The sequence below is a fragment of the Pseudorasbora parva genome, chromosome 20 (genome assembly GCF_024679245.1).
Source record: "Pseudorasbora parva isolate DD20220531a chromosome 20, ASM2467924v1, whole genome shotgun sequence".
NCBI classification, from domain to species: Eukaryota; Metazoa; Chordata; class Actinopteri; order Cypriniformes; family Gobionidae; genus Pseudorasbora; species Pseudorasbora parva.
The window spans coordinates 8,955,493-8,972,883 of NC_090191.1; positions in this window are offsets into that span (position 1 = coordinate 8,955,493).

Below are 17,391 nucleotides of genomic sequence, written 5' to 3' on the forward strand. Positions count from 1 at the left end.
AGAAGTAGTGGTGTCCAATTCTGGCCAATACTGGTGAAGTGTGGCTATTTTGATCCATTCATTGTAGCCATGTTTAGTGGACAAAGCAAGCCAAGTCCTCTTGAGGAGTATTTGGAAGACTTTGTGACTGAGTACAAACATCTCAAGGACAATGGACTAGTTTTTAAAGGCCAAACTTACGCTGTCAGTATTAATGCTTTGATCTGTGATGCGCTAGCAAGGGCATATCTGAAATGTATTAAGGGTCATACTGCCTATGAGAGTTGTGAAAGATGTTCAATCAGAGGTACTCGTGTTGAGAGAAGAATAGTTTTTAGTGAACAGGAAGCCACTTCTCGAACAGACGGGTTTATGCAGAGTGGAGTACAGGGACCACCAAACTGGTATCAGCCTCTTCATTGCTGCAGGAATTCCTTGTGTTAGCGTCTTTGTCCTAGATTATATGCATATCGTCTGTTTGGGAGTAGTTAGGCTCCTGGTTCAATTTACTTGACTCGTGGCCCAAAATTCTGTCGTTTATCTGTGAGGCAAAAAAATGCAATTTCTCAAAAACGAATTGCACTGAGAGGGAAGATGCCCAGTGAATTTGCTCGACAACCGCAGGGTTTGCATGAAATTGATAGGTGGAAAGCCACTGATCTAAGGCAGTTTTTGCTGTACACAGGTCCTGTGGTTCTGAAAACGGTATTGTCCCCTGAAAAGTATAAACATTTCTTGTCCTTGACAGTATCCATGTTGATAATGCTGGAATCAGATGAGCTTATTTTAAATGCCTATCTCCAGTTTTCTCAAGAAGTGATCAAACATTTTGTCATGTGCTGTGCTGACTTGTATGGCAAGACCTTTCCTGTATACAATGTACATGGACTAATTCATCTCCAAGAGGATGCCAGCCACTTCAACTGTTCCTTAAATTACATTTGCTGTTTTCCATTTGAAAACTACTTGCAAAAGTCAAGAAACACGTGAGGAGCGGGAGAAGTCCCTTGGAACAAGTGACTAGGCGTTTGTCTGAAATCGAGCAATCAAAAGTGGACAATACCCAAAGACACCCTAAAACATACCTGTCACATTTGGGTATCAAAATCCGGGAGAGATCCCCGCATTGTCACTCGTCATCTGAGCTCACACACTAACCTTGCGGCAACGGCCACCTACAGTACTTTAGGCTAGTGCAGATGCCAGTTATCGCGAGGCTAGTTACAGAGCTCAGATTGGAAATGTTTTTGTTTTTTTCCTGCGGTATTATTATTTTTTAATAACGCAGGTTAAAATACGGGATATTTACAGGAAAATACTAATACGGGAGGACGCCGGGAAAGTATGGTAAAATACGGGACTTTCCCGGACAAAACGGGATACTTGACAGGTATGCCCTAAAATGTTTGCCTCTGTTAAAGAAAAGGAAAGTTGTTTTCTTTTGAGGGACAACAGCTTTGTTTTTGTCAAACGCAAAAAGGCAGATGGGACTTTTGCTTGTGAAATTATGCAGCAGCGTCATACTCTTCACCAACCGTGTAGCTCTGGACTTCTGAACGTAGTGTGCATAGGAAATGGCCGTGTCAAGATAAAAAATGCTCTGCTGCAAGAAAGGGATCTGTTCTGGAAGGTGGCCTGCCTCCCACAAGAAGCTGGTGGTTTTGTCCTAATACCCCTTTGGCATGGTCTGGAACATACATATTAAGGTTACATTTTCTTATTCTTTTAGCTAGATTCCATCAGGAATCATCATAGCTGATCGCATGTTTCCATCTGTTTGTTTTCTGTATCTTCCTCGGTGACTCCTGCATGTCTTTTCTCACTGCATCTATAAACCTCCCCGGGCCTCTCTCTGTCCTCTTGCCACAATATCCTACTCCCAATGTAACCCTCATTTCTCTTCAATTCATGGGCATTTTTACTTAACACCCAATCACAGCAGATAATTAGATAATTAATCTAACACCCAATCACAGCAGATCCATGTACTCTGATCGGTCACGCAAGCTCTAAACAGAGCTGTGAGATCCAGTGAGAAGTGCAGATATAGAGAGATAATTTTTTTGGCAATATCGCCCAGCCCTAGTCCAAACCTTCTCAACCTTTGAAAAATGAAAATGTTAAAAACAGATGGTCACAAAAAATGTGTTACAAAAATAGAAGCTATAAAGGACAAAATTAACCCCAAGGATGACTGGATGACATTCTCCTTAATCAAGATAAAAATTACTTCAGGCAAGTTTTGCGTAGATTAATAGAAAATTAAATACATTACCATGTCTAAACATTGCTGATTTTTTTTTTGTTGTTGTTGGTTTGTTTTAAAGGGTTGGTTTGTTCACCCAAAAATGAAAATTGTCATTAATGACTCACCCTCGTGTCGTTCTAAGCCCTTAAGACCTCTGTTCATCTTCAGAACACAGAATGTTTTGAAACATTGAAAACACATTTTGGTCCAAAAATAACGAAAACTACAACTTTATTCAGCATTGTCTTACATTTACATTTATGCATTTAGCAGACGCTTTTATCCAAAGCGACTTACAACTCAGACTTACAACTCTTCTCTTCCTGGTCTGTTGTCAATCTGCGCTTAAGACTCCACAGTGACGCTGCTGACGTAAGACGCTGCTGATGTGTTATCTAGTGCGCCCGTGCTTCATTTATAGTCTGAGGAAGACGCATGCTGTAAACAGAAGCTCTGGCGCACTAGATAACACGTCAGCAGCGTCTTACGTCACTGCTGAGTCGTGAACGCGCATTGACAAGAGAGCCAGAAGAGAAGACGATGCTGAATAGAATCGTAGGTTTTGTTATTTTTGGACCAAAATGGGTTTGTGTTGCTTGATTCTAACATTCTAACTAACCCACTGATGTCACATATGGACTACTTTGATGTTTTCATTACCTTTCTGGACAAGGACAGTATACCATACATACATTTTCAATGGAGCAACAGAAAGCTCTCAGACTAAATATTAAATATCTTAAACTGTGTCCCAAAGATGAACAGAGGTCTTACGGGTGTGGAACAACATTATTGAAAAATATTTTGTTTCAAATCACTTTAGCGGGCCTTTAAGAAGCATGATAATGTGTTGTGTACTAATGATAACATTAGTAACAGGCTCATTTGTGTGTTTTAGCCCATGAAGATGAAGCCATGTCTGGCCAAGTGGAGTGTACAGACAGTCCCCGGGGCCATGAAATGTCCACTCCTAGTGAGTATTTACTTTTCCCCTTACACCAACCACTGCAATATATGCAAAATGACTTCTTACAGGCTGACTGATGTCTTTCAGGCTCTGCAAGTCAAACCTTGGATGGCTTTGTAGAAGCCTTCTCCAGGCCGGAGAAATGTGCTGCCAGTTCTCAGCACAAGGAAATGTCCAGTGAGTATTCACTTTAGGGCTGAAATGATTCCTTGAGTAACTTGAATTAAAAAAAATCAAAATCCTTTGCCTTAAAGCTTTGTTTAGTCCCTTTAATTACACATTGTCATATCCAGACGAATCTCATCTAGTGTTCCCATCCACTATTACTTCCGTCTGGTAAGGTCAAACTGGCGCGATCATATAGTCAATCACATAGTCAACCAATCACATAGCATTTGCTTCAATGCATTTAGGGGTGATTTAAGCAATTTTGAGCGTGCCATGGTTGTTGTGCCAGACGGGCAGGTCTGAGTATTTCACAATCTGCTCAGTTACTGGGATTTTCACACACAACCATTTCTAGGGTTTACAAAGAATGGTGTGAAAAGGGAAAAACATCCAGTATGCGGCAGTCCTGTGGGCTTGAAAATGTATGCACAGTATACTGTCCCTTTCCAGAAGGACCAAAAAAGCATCGAAAACACCTTTTGGTCCCAAAATAACAAAAGCTTTATTCAGCATAATCATCTCTCCCGGGTTTGTTTTCAATCCATCTTCGCGACATACACTGTGCATACGTTTTCAATGGAGACAGAAAGCTCTCAGACTAAATATAAAATATTTTAAACTGTGTTCCTAAGATGAATGGAGGTCTTACGGGTGTGGAACAACATTAGGGTGAGTCATTGATGACATCATTTTCATTTTAGGGTGAACTAACCCTTTAAGTTTAGTTCATGTAGTGTCAAGTCTTTTGCTTATTTTGTATCTGATCATATTTTCAATAAACTGCACTTGAGTTCATCTGCCATATGCTGTTAGATGATATTAGCAATATCAGCTTTGAAAGCTTTTATTTTAAATAAACATTAAGAAAATGCTTAAAGAAGTAAAAACAAGTATTTATATATTTTAAATACAATAGCATCTAGTAACTATTTCCACTTTCTCTCACTATTTGCAATTAAATAATTCACTTTTTGTTGTTATTTGTGCAAATAGCTTCTGCCAATAAAAAATGATAAGTCAGATGTTGGGAATGATCCAGATTTCACGGAAATTTCCCAAAATAAATGGATTTCTATGCTCTGACTGGCACACTATATCCCAGTATTTGCTGTTCGAATTTCTCTGGCAGCCTCTATTCCAGCCTCTGCAGCCTGATAAAGGTAAGCGGCCATTATTATTACAATTATTATTAATTATTATTATTATTAACTATAATTATTATTATTAAAAGAAAATGTTTAAGGTAACATCTCAGATCCTGGACAGCAACTAAACGTCTTCTTCAAAAGATATCTTCAAAAAATAACACTGAATTGGACCGTCTAGAAGATGACTCAAGATGAAACAGTCACAGAAGGTCAATGGGATGCAAAATGTACCTTGAAGCATTCTCAATTTCCTCAGAAGCTCCCTGCCCTTTGGAAGAAACTGACTAGGAGGATGACTTGGAGAAGGTCATGGACCTTGGGGAAAATAAAGATGGTACATCTGACCAGGGAGACAACATGGCCAGATTATCCCTGGCAACACACCTGGTCTCCTCAGTTCCAAGTAAAGAACAATGCTCTGTGAAACATGGCCACACTTATATTCCATCATCTGCTCAAAACACCTAGGAAAATAACCACAATGCAGAAATGCGGCATGGAGTATTTGCATTACCCAATGCATCAACAGTTGGTGAACATGGAAAACCTGGAGAAGTTACCCAATGAAGAGATTCTGGACCACAAAACAATTAACCTGTCATTCAGCATGAATGGCCTGCCATTGTTCAAGAGCTCAGTTAAAGTTGAGTGGCCTGTGATCTGTGCTGTCCACCTAAATTTTTCCAGCAACGCTAAAGTGTGGAAACAAGAAACCCACCAATCTGACCTTCTAAATGATGAAGACCTCAAAGATCTGATGTCTAGTGGCCTTCGAAGAGAAATTTCACTGTTAATGTTCTCTGCATTAAGTGTGATGCTCTGACAAAAGCCTTTATACAAGCCACAAATCAAGGCACAAGTGTTCTGTGTACTATGGATGTGATAAATGTGACCAAAAAGGCTAATTGTTTAGTAAAGTAGCATTTTCAGCCACACAAGACCTCGCCTTGTGCACAGATGCTTCATTTAGGAGCCAAGTTCACCCTGAGCATCATAATGCCAATACTCTCACTCAGCGGCCCATTGAGATGGTAAAAAGCTTCCCAATCCACTACATACATCAGGTATGCTTGGGGGTGATGAAGAGGCTTCTCGTCTGCAAGACCCATGGAGAAAGAAGAGAAAGGCTTCTCCACCACACAAAAAACAAGAAGCAAGCTACTTCAACTACAGAGTCAAATACCTTTCATCCTTTCACACACCCGTCGAGGCCTGGATGAGCTTGAGAGATTGAGGGCAAGGTAATTCCATCAATACATGCTCTATACAGGAAAGCTTGTGTAGAAAGGAATTATTGGGCATGGCATGTGCCTACATTTCTTGGCATTCAGTGTTGCAATATGCTTTTTAGTTTCCCCAACACTGGTCAAAAAGCATGATGCAAGATGCTGAGCTACTTTGTCAGCCGAGGGCAAGAGCTCTATGGAAATGAGTTCAAAATGTACAACATCCACTCAATGCTTCACGTCACTGATGACGCTGTACAAATTCAATGGTCTGGACAACTGCAGTGCATTTAAGTTTGAAACATACCTAGATTCAATCAAGAAGATGGGATGAAGTGGAACACACCCTCTTAGCCAGACTGCCAACAGGAATAAGGAAAGACGTGCATCCACAATTGAAAAACAACAAAGAACAGCAAGGATAGAGCATTCATCCTAGACGATGACCATAACTGTGAGATCACCAATGATGAGGAGAAAGATGGACATATTATTTGGATATGTCATACTCCTGCACCATTGTTCATGGAACCCTGCCACTTGTTTCTTATGGGGCTGTATAACTACAATAAAAAACAAATGGCAATGACGTCGATCCCCAAACAACTAAAGCCGGGTGCACACTGTGCGATTTTGCCCACGACTTGGCCGTCTGAGACAAATTTAGCAAATCCTAAAAGATTCTTCTGATCCTAGGCTAAAATCTGACGTCTTTGATCGTTAGTTTGACATGTTCACCGGCAGCCGATTAATGAGCGCTGCGATCAAATTTTTACCTCAGATTAAATTCTGGCAGTGTCAGAAGATTTGGCACACAATCCTGCAGTGTGACTTCAACTACGACGACAGTCAAATATCTCCGTTTTTCAAGACAAACTATGACCAAAACGAGAGCTAGAGATTTCTTTGTAGCCAGCATTTCAGTCCCGCGTGTAATGCAGCTCACCGTCACTGAACGCGTCATTCATTGATGATATAAAACTCCGGAAGAGTTTTTTTGCGCGTCCGTTTTTAGCGCGGCTTCACTATCGTGCAGTCTGACATTAATGCCAACTGAGATCTTACAGTGTGACATGGCTTACATCGGGGATCATGTTCGTACGGTCTGACAAGAGACATTTGCAAAGGATTTTGAAAAATCACACAGTGTGCAGGACCCATAACTGAAAAGAGGGCAATCAAGATTGAAAATGGAGACTGTAATACAGTTCGTAGATGGGAAGGAATGAGGCGGGAACCGGCGAACGTTCAAACACTTTTTAATTCAAAATAAATAAACAAAACGAAAGTAAAACCGCAGGCAGCCCCTCACGGACGACTGCCCGCAAACACACAAAATAAAACGTGGGCAGCCCCTCACAGACGACTGCCCACAAACACATAATAACACGTAAACCAAAACTAAACATAAACTCCAGGCCTGGTCCTCTCTCGTCTTCCGCAACCCTTGCTACTCCTTTTATGCTCCCATCACATGGCCGCGAGATGAGACCGGTGTGCCACGCAGCTGGCACTCGTCAACATTAATCACCGGCCCGCTCTCGCGGTCCCCCGCCCCGCTGCCAGGCCATGGCCATCTTACTTTAGCAGTAAATCTTTTATAACAATGCAGGAGAACATTAACAAATGTGCATATAATTTAAGATGCAATAAGCAAAGGTTTTGTTAAATTACTGGAGCTACGTATGCATAAACGGAGGAGCAGCGACAGTTAAGGACGAGAGAAGACCAGGAAGACTTTATGTTGTGTTTTGTTAAAAAACTAATAAACACATAAACATCATAAAGCACATTAAGTGTCATTTTAGAGTGGGTGATATGACCAAAATCATATTTCAATTTTATTTCATAACTACATCCTAATATAATTATTTTTGTTATTTTACTTTTGCTGTTAAAATATATATATAATAATACAATTATATTTTTGTATACATTTATGAATCTAGCAGGAAATAATTTAACAGCTACAAAACATTTTCTTTTTTTCCCATTTTAAATAAAAAAAGAACAGAAGATGAAGAGCTGTGTAGTGCAACTGATGGATGGATTTGAATTAATTTATTACAGTGAGTAATTAATTGGTACTACTAATAATATGTAACTTAATTTCCAGGAAAGTTTGACATTTTGTCGTTTTGTTCATTTTCATGAACATTTATTCAAATGACAAAAAGTACAAAGAAAAGATTTTCAAGATGTTTTCACTGACCAACTTAAATCAAACTAACTTTAATTTAGATGGCTGCAACTCGCTCCAAAAAGTTGTGATATAGATCCCAGATATAACATTTGTCTAGGTCAGTGGTTCCCAACCTTTTTGCTCCAAAAACTCCTAACTGCAAGGGTATCTTTCTGCAATCATTTGACTTGTGTCTGAAAAGTCTACCATTTTTTGTGGTCTTAAAGATACGGTTCTTCGTTTAAATAAACAGTTCTTGCAGCAGTTGTGAGCATGGTGGACAAACTCAGGCCACGGCCACCTCTGGTCATTTGAGATAGAAATTACCTAAGGATTGGAGAAACAATCATGCGTCACACATTCAATCAAAGCAACATGAAAAACACTGAGGTATGGCAGATGCCACCAAGCAAAGGTTGCAAAGCAAAAACCAGAATGCATTGTGGAATAAAATAATGCAATGAATGGAGTTGACAAATTTGTCCAAAACATTGTGTACTACCCATTTGTCAGAAAGTCACACAAGTGGACAAGGATTTTTGTCACATATCTGTTTGAGATCAGTTTGTTCAACACTTGTCATTTATAAAGCGAAAAAACCCATGGCAATTGTAAATAATCTCTCATTCATTCAGTGTTATAAAATCATGGATAAGAGCATGTTGGTGGTAAAGAAAAAAGAAATGATGAAACTTACCCACATTCAAGAGATGATAAATATGAACAAACGAAGACAGAATACAATTGGGTTTTTTTCTTTAGTTCTTTCAATTTATATATTGTATGTCCTTATATTCATAAAAGAAAATATTATGGGGGCCAAGAATTTTTTGTGAAAATGTTCAAAAACGCTGGTGGTGGCCGGCAATTTTTTTTAAATGTAGACTGGGAAAAAGTTAAGAAAATGATGTTTTGTTAAACACGTACATATATCAAATGTAACAATGCAATACTATCACAAATATTTAAAAAATAAAACATGTTACTCACATAATTGTGCTACATCATTCCTGTTGGATCCAATATTCGGCACAGCATAGTTTTTTAATCTAATCCTGTCTGCAAATCCAGTCTCGTTTACAAATGAATCCACAGTGAAATGAAGGAACAAATGCAATGTCTTCCCCACACGAGCTGGATCTTCATTAAAAATAAAGTTCAACCATGCATTGCTAATATTGGAATCTGAGGGAAGCTTGATCCGGTTTAGCTCCATGAAGGCCTATGTTATTTATCTATATTATTGTTATCAATGTTATTTACATCCATTTCTAGGCATGTTCCCTGGTGCTGAATTGGCTTATATCGATGGCTCAAGAATTAATTATTTACTCTATGCAGGGGCTGTTTCACTGAAAACATGTTCTTTATAAAAGAAGCACTTCAGAAACAGTTGAACTTTTGTATTTATCATACAAAATTGCAAACAAAATTTTCAATTTTAACCCTAACCCACACGAAACATATAATCAGCTAAAAAGAAAGAAAGAGGAGAGCCGCCAGCAGCTGGATTTCAGGGCTGAGTGGGTAGCTCTGTCCAATTTGTCTCAACTAAGTTGGACCAACAAGATCTAAAAGCTGCTGAATTGGCTGTCATGACAGGCAAAATTAATTTTGAATAGCAGCTTGTGACATGATAGCCAGACAACTAAAGTTTTCATGTATGAAATAGTGCACATATACACAAAATGGCTCTGCAGACAGCGCCATCTGTGACTTAGCACAACTATTCGCTGTCTCGCTGCCATAGATTGATCAAACTCCCCTCCACAATCATTCCCTTTAATTAGGCTCCTAGGCTTTTCCTGTCTAATGGTTTGCCAGCTGATGTACCTTTGAATAATATAATATAAAAGCTAACAACCAGTGTAATCCTTGCATAAAAAATAAAATTTGGGAAACACATTTTAACATTAAGGTGCACCTTAAGGAAGAATGATGTAGTGTTAAGAAGGTTTTGGAAATGGCTGTTATTTTAGACAGCAAATTGTCTTTCAAAATTCATATTTCAAATGTTACAATAACCGCCTTCTTCCACTCCAGAAACATTGCTAAGCTACAGAACATGTTCTCTGTCTTTAATGCAGAAAAGTTAGTTCTTGCATTCATGACTAGATTACTGTAATGCATTACTAACTGGCTGTCCTGCATCTGCAATAAATAAGCTACAATTAGTCCAAAATTAGCTGCTAGAGTTCTTAATCGTTCAAGAAAATATGATCATAAAACACAAACATTTCTAAACTGGTTACCTATTTCCAGAGTCCACCTAGTTCCATATCAATCATAAAGTATTGCTCATAAGTTCCTAAACGGTTTAGCTCCTGTGTATTTAAATGATCTACTATCGACCTACAATCCATCTCGCTCTATGAGATCACAAAACACAAAACTTCTGTCAACATTGAAACCGATGTGTAACAGTAAACATTAAACATCCCTGAATAAAATGGGGAAAGGGAAAAAATGCATGATTTGTAATTAAACACATACTTTTTGTTAAACTCTCAGCCTGTTATTTAAAGTTTAAAGAAATGTAAAAATACATTTGTTTCATTGCAGTTTAAGACATTTACTGTTAGTTTATACCTTAATTCATTGTAATTGTATTTTAGTTGTATAATGTAGTACTACCACAGCTATGTTGAAGTATTATTTTAGTTATACTTCAGCTGTATTGCCGTAATAGAGAAATTTTCTACATAGCAAAAACTGCTGTATTACTTCTAATGCTGCGTTCATACCAAATGTGAATAGTGTCTGGAAGTCCTGTGGCGTGAAGGAAGCCTTTTCGCCTCATTCGCGCATCGAGTTGGTGCTTTTTGTGCATTTGCACGTTTAAAGTGAATTTGCGTCTGACGCCCGAGTTGAAAAATCGAAACTTTGGCGTCTGTTCGTGCTGCGTTAAGAAACACCGGACTTGTGTCCTCCCGTCCTTGAACTTGGTAAGTCTGAACATGAGCACTGGACCGGCAGAAGTATTGCTGAAAGCGGCCGTCATCCAAGCACAGCTCCTGGAGCGCCTCGAACGCGCGTCTATTTCGCTTCAAATGGCCGATTTATTCACGCGAATGGATTAGAAATGTTCAAGTGCCCAACTAGACTCGATAGATGCAATTTAGATGCTTAATTCGCATTTTGTGTGAATGCAGCATTTTAAAAAAACTGAAGGAATCATTTGTAAGGGCAGTGAGTTTGGGTGTGTTTTATGTATATTACTGGCCTAGGGCATGGAGACGCTATTAGATATATTATTAAAATGTTTATTTGGTTGTACAAGAATAGCAGTAATATTCTGTATTTATTACACATTTGCAGTTAGGGGTGTGCTCAAAATATCGATTCTTAGATACATGGGTCAATGACATGACATGTATTTTTTGTGTCCAAATGATTTATTTTTCTAAACATAATTTTAATAAATACATGTCATATATCAAACTGATCTACAATATCTCCTTTATAAGAAACCTTTTTCATTTTATTGATATTCAATTGATGTTTTTGAGTTTTGGTGTTTGAAAGACCAAAAATGTCAGGCGGTGCGACCGTCCGAACCTGCAACCAGAGAACAAAACTGCAATAAAAAGGTTAATTTTGTCATTAAAATTCTTAATTAAATAGTTTGGCATGATTTTATGTTAAAGTCATTATAAATGAGCGAAAATGGTGTATCAGTCCTATTTCAAAACTATTTTAACACTTAAAAAACTTTTGTCCGAAAAATTGACTTCTCCAAATGTCAGGGAGGGCGACCGACATAAAAACGCAATTTTATACAATGTTCCTTTAAGAAAACCATGTGACAGCATATGACATTACACAAAAGACCCCAGAGGACCCATTTGATGCAGTAACAAGGTTAGTCACCCTCCCATAAATATTAGATAATTTGACATTTTTGAGTAATGATGAGGTTGATTCAACTTATCATGTCAGGCGGTATGACCCCTGGAAAACTTTGAAAATGTGTTGTTATTATTAAAATGTGTATTTGATTAAAAAAAATTATGTATAACCTTGAGCACATGGTCAAACATTTTTATAGGTGTCCAAACTAATGCCTGTTAGATTTGAATTGAGTTTGAAATGTCAGGTGGTGCGACCAATATGTCAGGTGTCGCGACCAGAATAGGAGTTAAACGAACTGAAAAAAGTCATGTTAATTCATGTTTTTGAATATATTAAATACATTTGAATAAATGTATAAAGCTTTCTGTAAGATAGTAAGTTGTTTAACGGTGCAATCTACATATATATATATATATATATATATATATATATATATATATATATATATATATATATATATATTATTTTATGATGGTATGGGTAACCATTTAAGCACATTGTCCATCTAAAAATCATATTCTTCAAGAATAACCAACACTGATAATAAAACAATTGCATAATGCATCTTTAAATTAATATTTTTTTTCATTTGTTTTTGTAGATGCCATTATCAAGCAAGGAGAAAAGAGCACAACATAGAGCTCATTTAAAGGGGTGATGAACTGAGAAATCAGCTTTCCCTTGAGCCTTTGATATATAAAAGATATAAGATATAAGAATAAGATAATATAAGAATATCCTGTAAGTTTCAGAGCTAAAAACTTCCTTGTTAGTCAAAGAAAAGCTTTTATAAACACCAGGCCCAGCAAACGGTCTTGTGCTTCATCATGACATCATCGACTGATGAAACACGCCTCTACAGAATAATAAGCACATCCATGTGTGTGTGTGTGTGTGCAGTTTGTGCTTCTATCCATCGATCGGACACGAACATCATTAGTTGACCTCAGACAACAGTATAAATAAAAATAAAAAAGCCAGTTCATGACACCTTTAAAAAGTGATCCAGTTGCAAGGGCAGAGTACCTTGCCAAAAGAAAAGCAAGGTTTTGTGTATATCTAGATAGATTACAACTCAAGTTAAGATGTTATGTTTTGTGGTAATTACACAGTTATTACATGTTAATAATAGAAATGTTTTAAATTTCTAGTTCCCTTTCAATTGGTCACGTTCGACGTACGTCTCCATTCCCTCCTTCAGGGAACGAGGGTTACATACGTAACGGAGACGTTCTAAAGAATCGATAATCAAATGTTTTAATTTATTTATTTTTATCTTGACTTACTGTTACTAATGTATCTATTTGAATGAACAATAGATTGATAGATTCTGGGCCCAATATTTGCACTAGTTCCATATAAAAGATGTTTTCATTTATTTAACTTGTTCCCTGAGGTTTTGTCTGTATTGTTTTGCACTTCTTGTTAATGAAATATTATTATATTACTGAGTTACATAAATTGGTCTGAGGATTAAAATAAAGGCAATTGAAACCAGAATAAAATGCATTGACATTTTTACTTTTATCTTGTGAATATCAATCATTATTGATCACAACGTCAGGTGGTGCGACCGGTCATGGTCAGGTGGTGCAACCAGCATATTTTCATTTAAATGTATCAATTTCCACTGCAATTGTAAAGTAAAGTAAGAAATATAACTATAAAACTTTATATAACATATACAAATCATTTTAACAATTAAAAACAAAAATAAAAACTCCTTATCGAAAAATTGGTGTTTGAACACATAGAAAAGTAGCCATTTATATGAATTGGAATAAAAAAGACAACAAATAAAGAAATGAAAGGGGAATTTATAATGCAATATGCATTTAAGACACTACAAGGACTGATATTTACAAGTTCTCAGTAGTGCTAAGTACATTAAATGTATATTTATTTAAATTAATATATGGTCGCACCACCTGACATTTTCTGGGTGGTAAAATCAGAAATCTTGTTTAATAATGAATAAATGCTGCCTAAAAAGCTGTAAAACCAATATGAAGCAACATCAAACATTTGTTTGGACATAAAAATGCATTTTAAAACCATTTTGCTTAAAAAAAATAAAAAATGATCTTGAAAACCTTATTCGTCATTGACCCACATACCGATATAATGAAAAAGGATACAGTATCGATATTATAGCCTTTAGTATCGATACTCCCCCCAGCCATTAGGGGGCGCAGCGACACCCGCGAGTTAAAAAAAACTCATGGAAAATGTTGAAGATTTTAGAAGCGCAGTTGTCCCTAAAGGCAGATGCTTGGACACACGCAAAGGAAGGAAACCAAGGGATCGATAAAACAAATGCAATCTGCAAGCATTGCCAGGCTTCTATATGCTACACCGGTAATACAGCGAGCGTACACTGTGCGAATTCGGACACTCGGGAGGTCGTGAGATATTGCAGACGCTACGAGTCATTCAATTTGATCATCGCATCAAATCAGCTGGTACACGGCACGACAGTTTGCACCGCGAGCTGGCCGCGATCACACGAGTTTTTGTGTTAAACACAGACACCGGAGCTTTCAATGTTGCTGCTATAGCTTCAGATACAAAAAAAATAAAGAAAAAATATGTGTGCAAATGATTTGTTGAAAAGCAGACAACAGTAGCCATTCCCTTTACCCGAAACAACCAGAGGGAGAGAGAAGGGTGCACGTGAGAGAGAGAAAGTGTGTGTGTGTGTGTGTGAACGCTGTAGCCTATGTTTGCAGCCACTGAGCTAATAATACTCATAGATTGAGCCTATGTGAAGTGCTTGTGCATGATTTGGCAATAGGGGACAGCCATATAAAAATATATCAGCCGGAAAAAATCGGGCCGACTCCCCGAACTTTTTAAACATGTTTAAAAATGATCGTAAGGCATAGCTGTCAACCCTCCCGTTTTTCCCGGGTTTCTCACGTATTTTAGCTCTTTTCCCGCTGTCTTCCCGTTTTAGTATTTTCCCGTAAAATATCCCGTTTTTTACGCTCTGATTGTGTTAACTCAGAACACGCAACTACATCTGTGTCTGAAGCTTTTAACGGTCTATGCTGTGTGAAGTGGCTTTTGCACTTGGGTTGCTAGACCTCCAGTCAAGCAGGTGGCAGTATACAGACAGTAGCTTACTATCGAAGAAGAAGACAGTTGCAGCGGCGGGCGGGAGAAAGAGGGAAAAGGTAAGTAGTGAGGAAAAAAAAATCAGTATTTTTTTTACAATCTAAGGCGGGAAAACTTCAAGTTAGAGTAGTAGAGTAAATAAATGAGTGTGATGTGCTCTCAGAGTGCGGTAAAGTTAGTTTTCCCTGCCATTGTTCTATAGATTGGCCAGTCTTACAAAGATATAAACACTATGATCAGTTTCAAGTGTGTAACCATTGTATATCGACATGAAATATCAATTCAAAATCACATACATGAATTATAGCTGCATATGTATACTCGAAAACGCTTTTACTCGCTATCACGGCGCTTGATGCCCAAGAAAACGTCCGCCAATTCCAAGTGGTTGAAACGTATAATTTTATGAATTGAAATTACTTTTGTTTAAATGTTCAAATTCCAATGTTGTGCATTTTTGAGTCAGTTTTTTTTTACAATACAACCAAGCTGTGGAATTTTAACATGTCTGTTTTTAAATGTTAAAGTAATTTTAATTCATACAAATATGTTTCAACTGCATGGTGGAATTGGCAGACGTTCCCTTGGGCATCAAGCGCCTGACAGCGTGAAAAAGCGTTCACGAGTATAAATATGCAGCTATAATGCCTGTAGGTGATTTTGAATTGATATTTCATGTCGATATACACACTTGAAACTGATCGTAGTGTTTATATCTTTGTAAGACTGGCCAATCTATAGAACAATGGCAGGGAAAACTAACTTTACCGCACTCTGAGAGCCCCCTAGTGGTCGGGAGCATTTCCGTTGTGCTGTGGTTTAATTTGGTACGGCTGCACTACTGGGCCACCATACTTTCTCATTCTGTCCCCCAACATTAAGCTAAAACATGTAGCAAATGAAAATGTGTAAGTAATGTTAATTTGTTCCTAAATAAAGCACTTCAAACATATACATTGGTCTGTCATTCTTTAATAGATATAAACTCTAGACTGTTAATGATCAGTGCTTTTTTTGTTTTGTTTGTGGGATCATGTATAAGAATCATGTATAAAAAAAAGCTATACTCTTTACTGGTAAATATTACAGTAAACAAACATCACAGACAATAGACCAAGGCAGCTCTGGCATAATGTCAATAACATTGTGCTTAATATATATTGTGTAGTTATAAACTCTTTAGACTGTTATGATTAGTGCTTCTTTTTTTTTTTTTCTTTTTTTTAGTTTGTGGACAAGAATCGTGTAAAAAAAAAAATCCCTTATTTTGGGGATGGATTCCGGGAAATCTCCCTTATTTTCAATGTTCAATGTTGACAGCAGTGTCTTAAGGTCGGGAGGTGCTCGTGAGTTATCCTATCCGTCATCATAGGACAAAGCTAGCAGTACCAAGATTATCCTTTTCTCAACCTGCCTTTTTGAGGACAAACCTGGTTTAGCCTTAAGATTTTTAAAAATCCATCCAGTTATGAGGTAGATTAGATTTGTTGTTGTGCCAAATGTTAAAGCAAGATGTAGCATTTAAGTGATTTCATAGTGAAATATTTTATGGCAGTACATGGTGTCACAACAAATGAATTATAAGAAGATATAACAAGAATAAGCGAAATAATAAGATGTTGTGCTTGTGTGAGCTCAGACTGTTACCATTGGAAAGTTAAATGTTGACTTGTGGTAATTTCCAGATTAATACAATTTGTGTACAATTAATCAGAGCACTTAAAGTTGCAAATATTTAAGCAAAATGCACTGTTATAATGCACTTTTGTCTTCCATAAATTGAAGAAAAATGCAGAGTTCTGTTTGTTGAGTAAATGTGTTCAGCATTAACTAATTAACTCTGGCCCTTGTATTTTTATTGAATCGTATCGAATTTTCACATTGTATTAAATCGTATCGAGACAGCTCTGTATCGAGGTATGTATCGAATCGTGACCTGTGTATCGAGATATGTATCGTATCGCCAGGTTCTCCAAGGTATACAGCCCTATTTGCAGTGTTCACATTTAGCCATGTTAAGTGATAATGACTATAACAAATTATACACACATTATCAGAGAATAATTGAACCTTGTTTTATTATAGAATGATGTTCATCACGCTAACCATGCTTACCGCACACACTTACACAAGCTGAACACACCAAGCTAAACGCCTCACGGATTAAACTAGTGTTGTCATCGCATCAAATCCAGCAGATCATTACCCCAGAGTTCAAGTTCCAGTTCAAGCTCCAGTGTAAAGATCACACAGCATCTGTGGATCATCATCTATCATCTCGCTTCCCCTTCATTAAGTGGACTTTTCCCTGAAACTATTGGTCTTATTAGGACTGAGAACCTTCTTTCCCGCTCATCATTAGCTGTTTCCACTGACAGGTCAAAAACAGGCATGCTAGTTCCGGAGCTTGATAGAAAGACATTTAAAGTCATTTGAACTCAAAACTCAGACAGCAGCGAGGGTTTGAAATAACTTACTGAGATCCAATGTGGATTCTGATCACC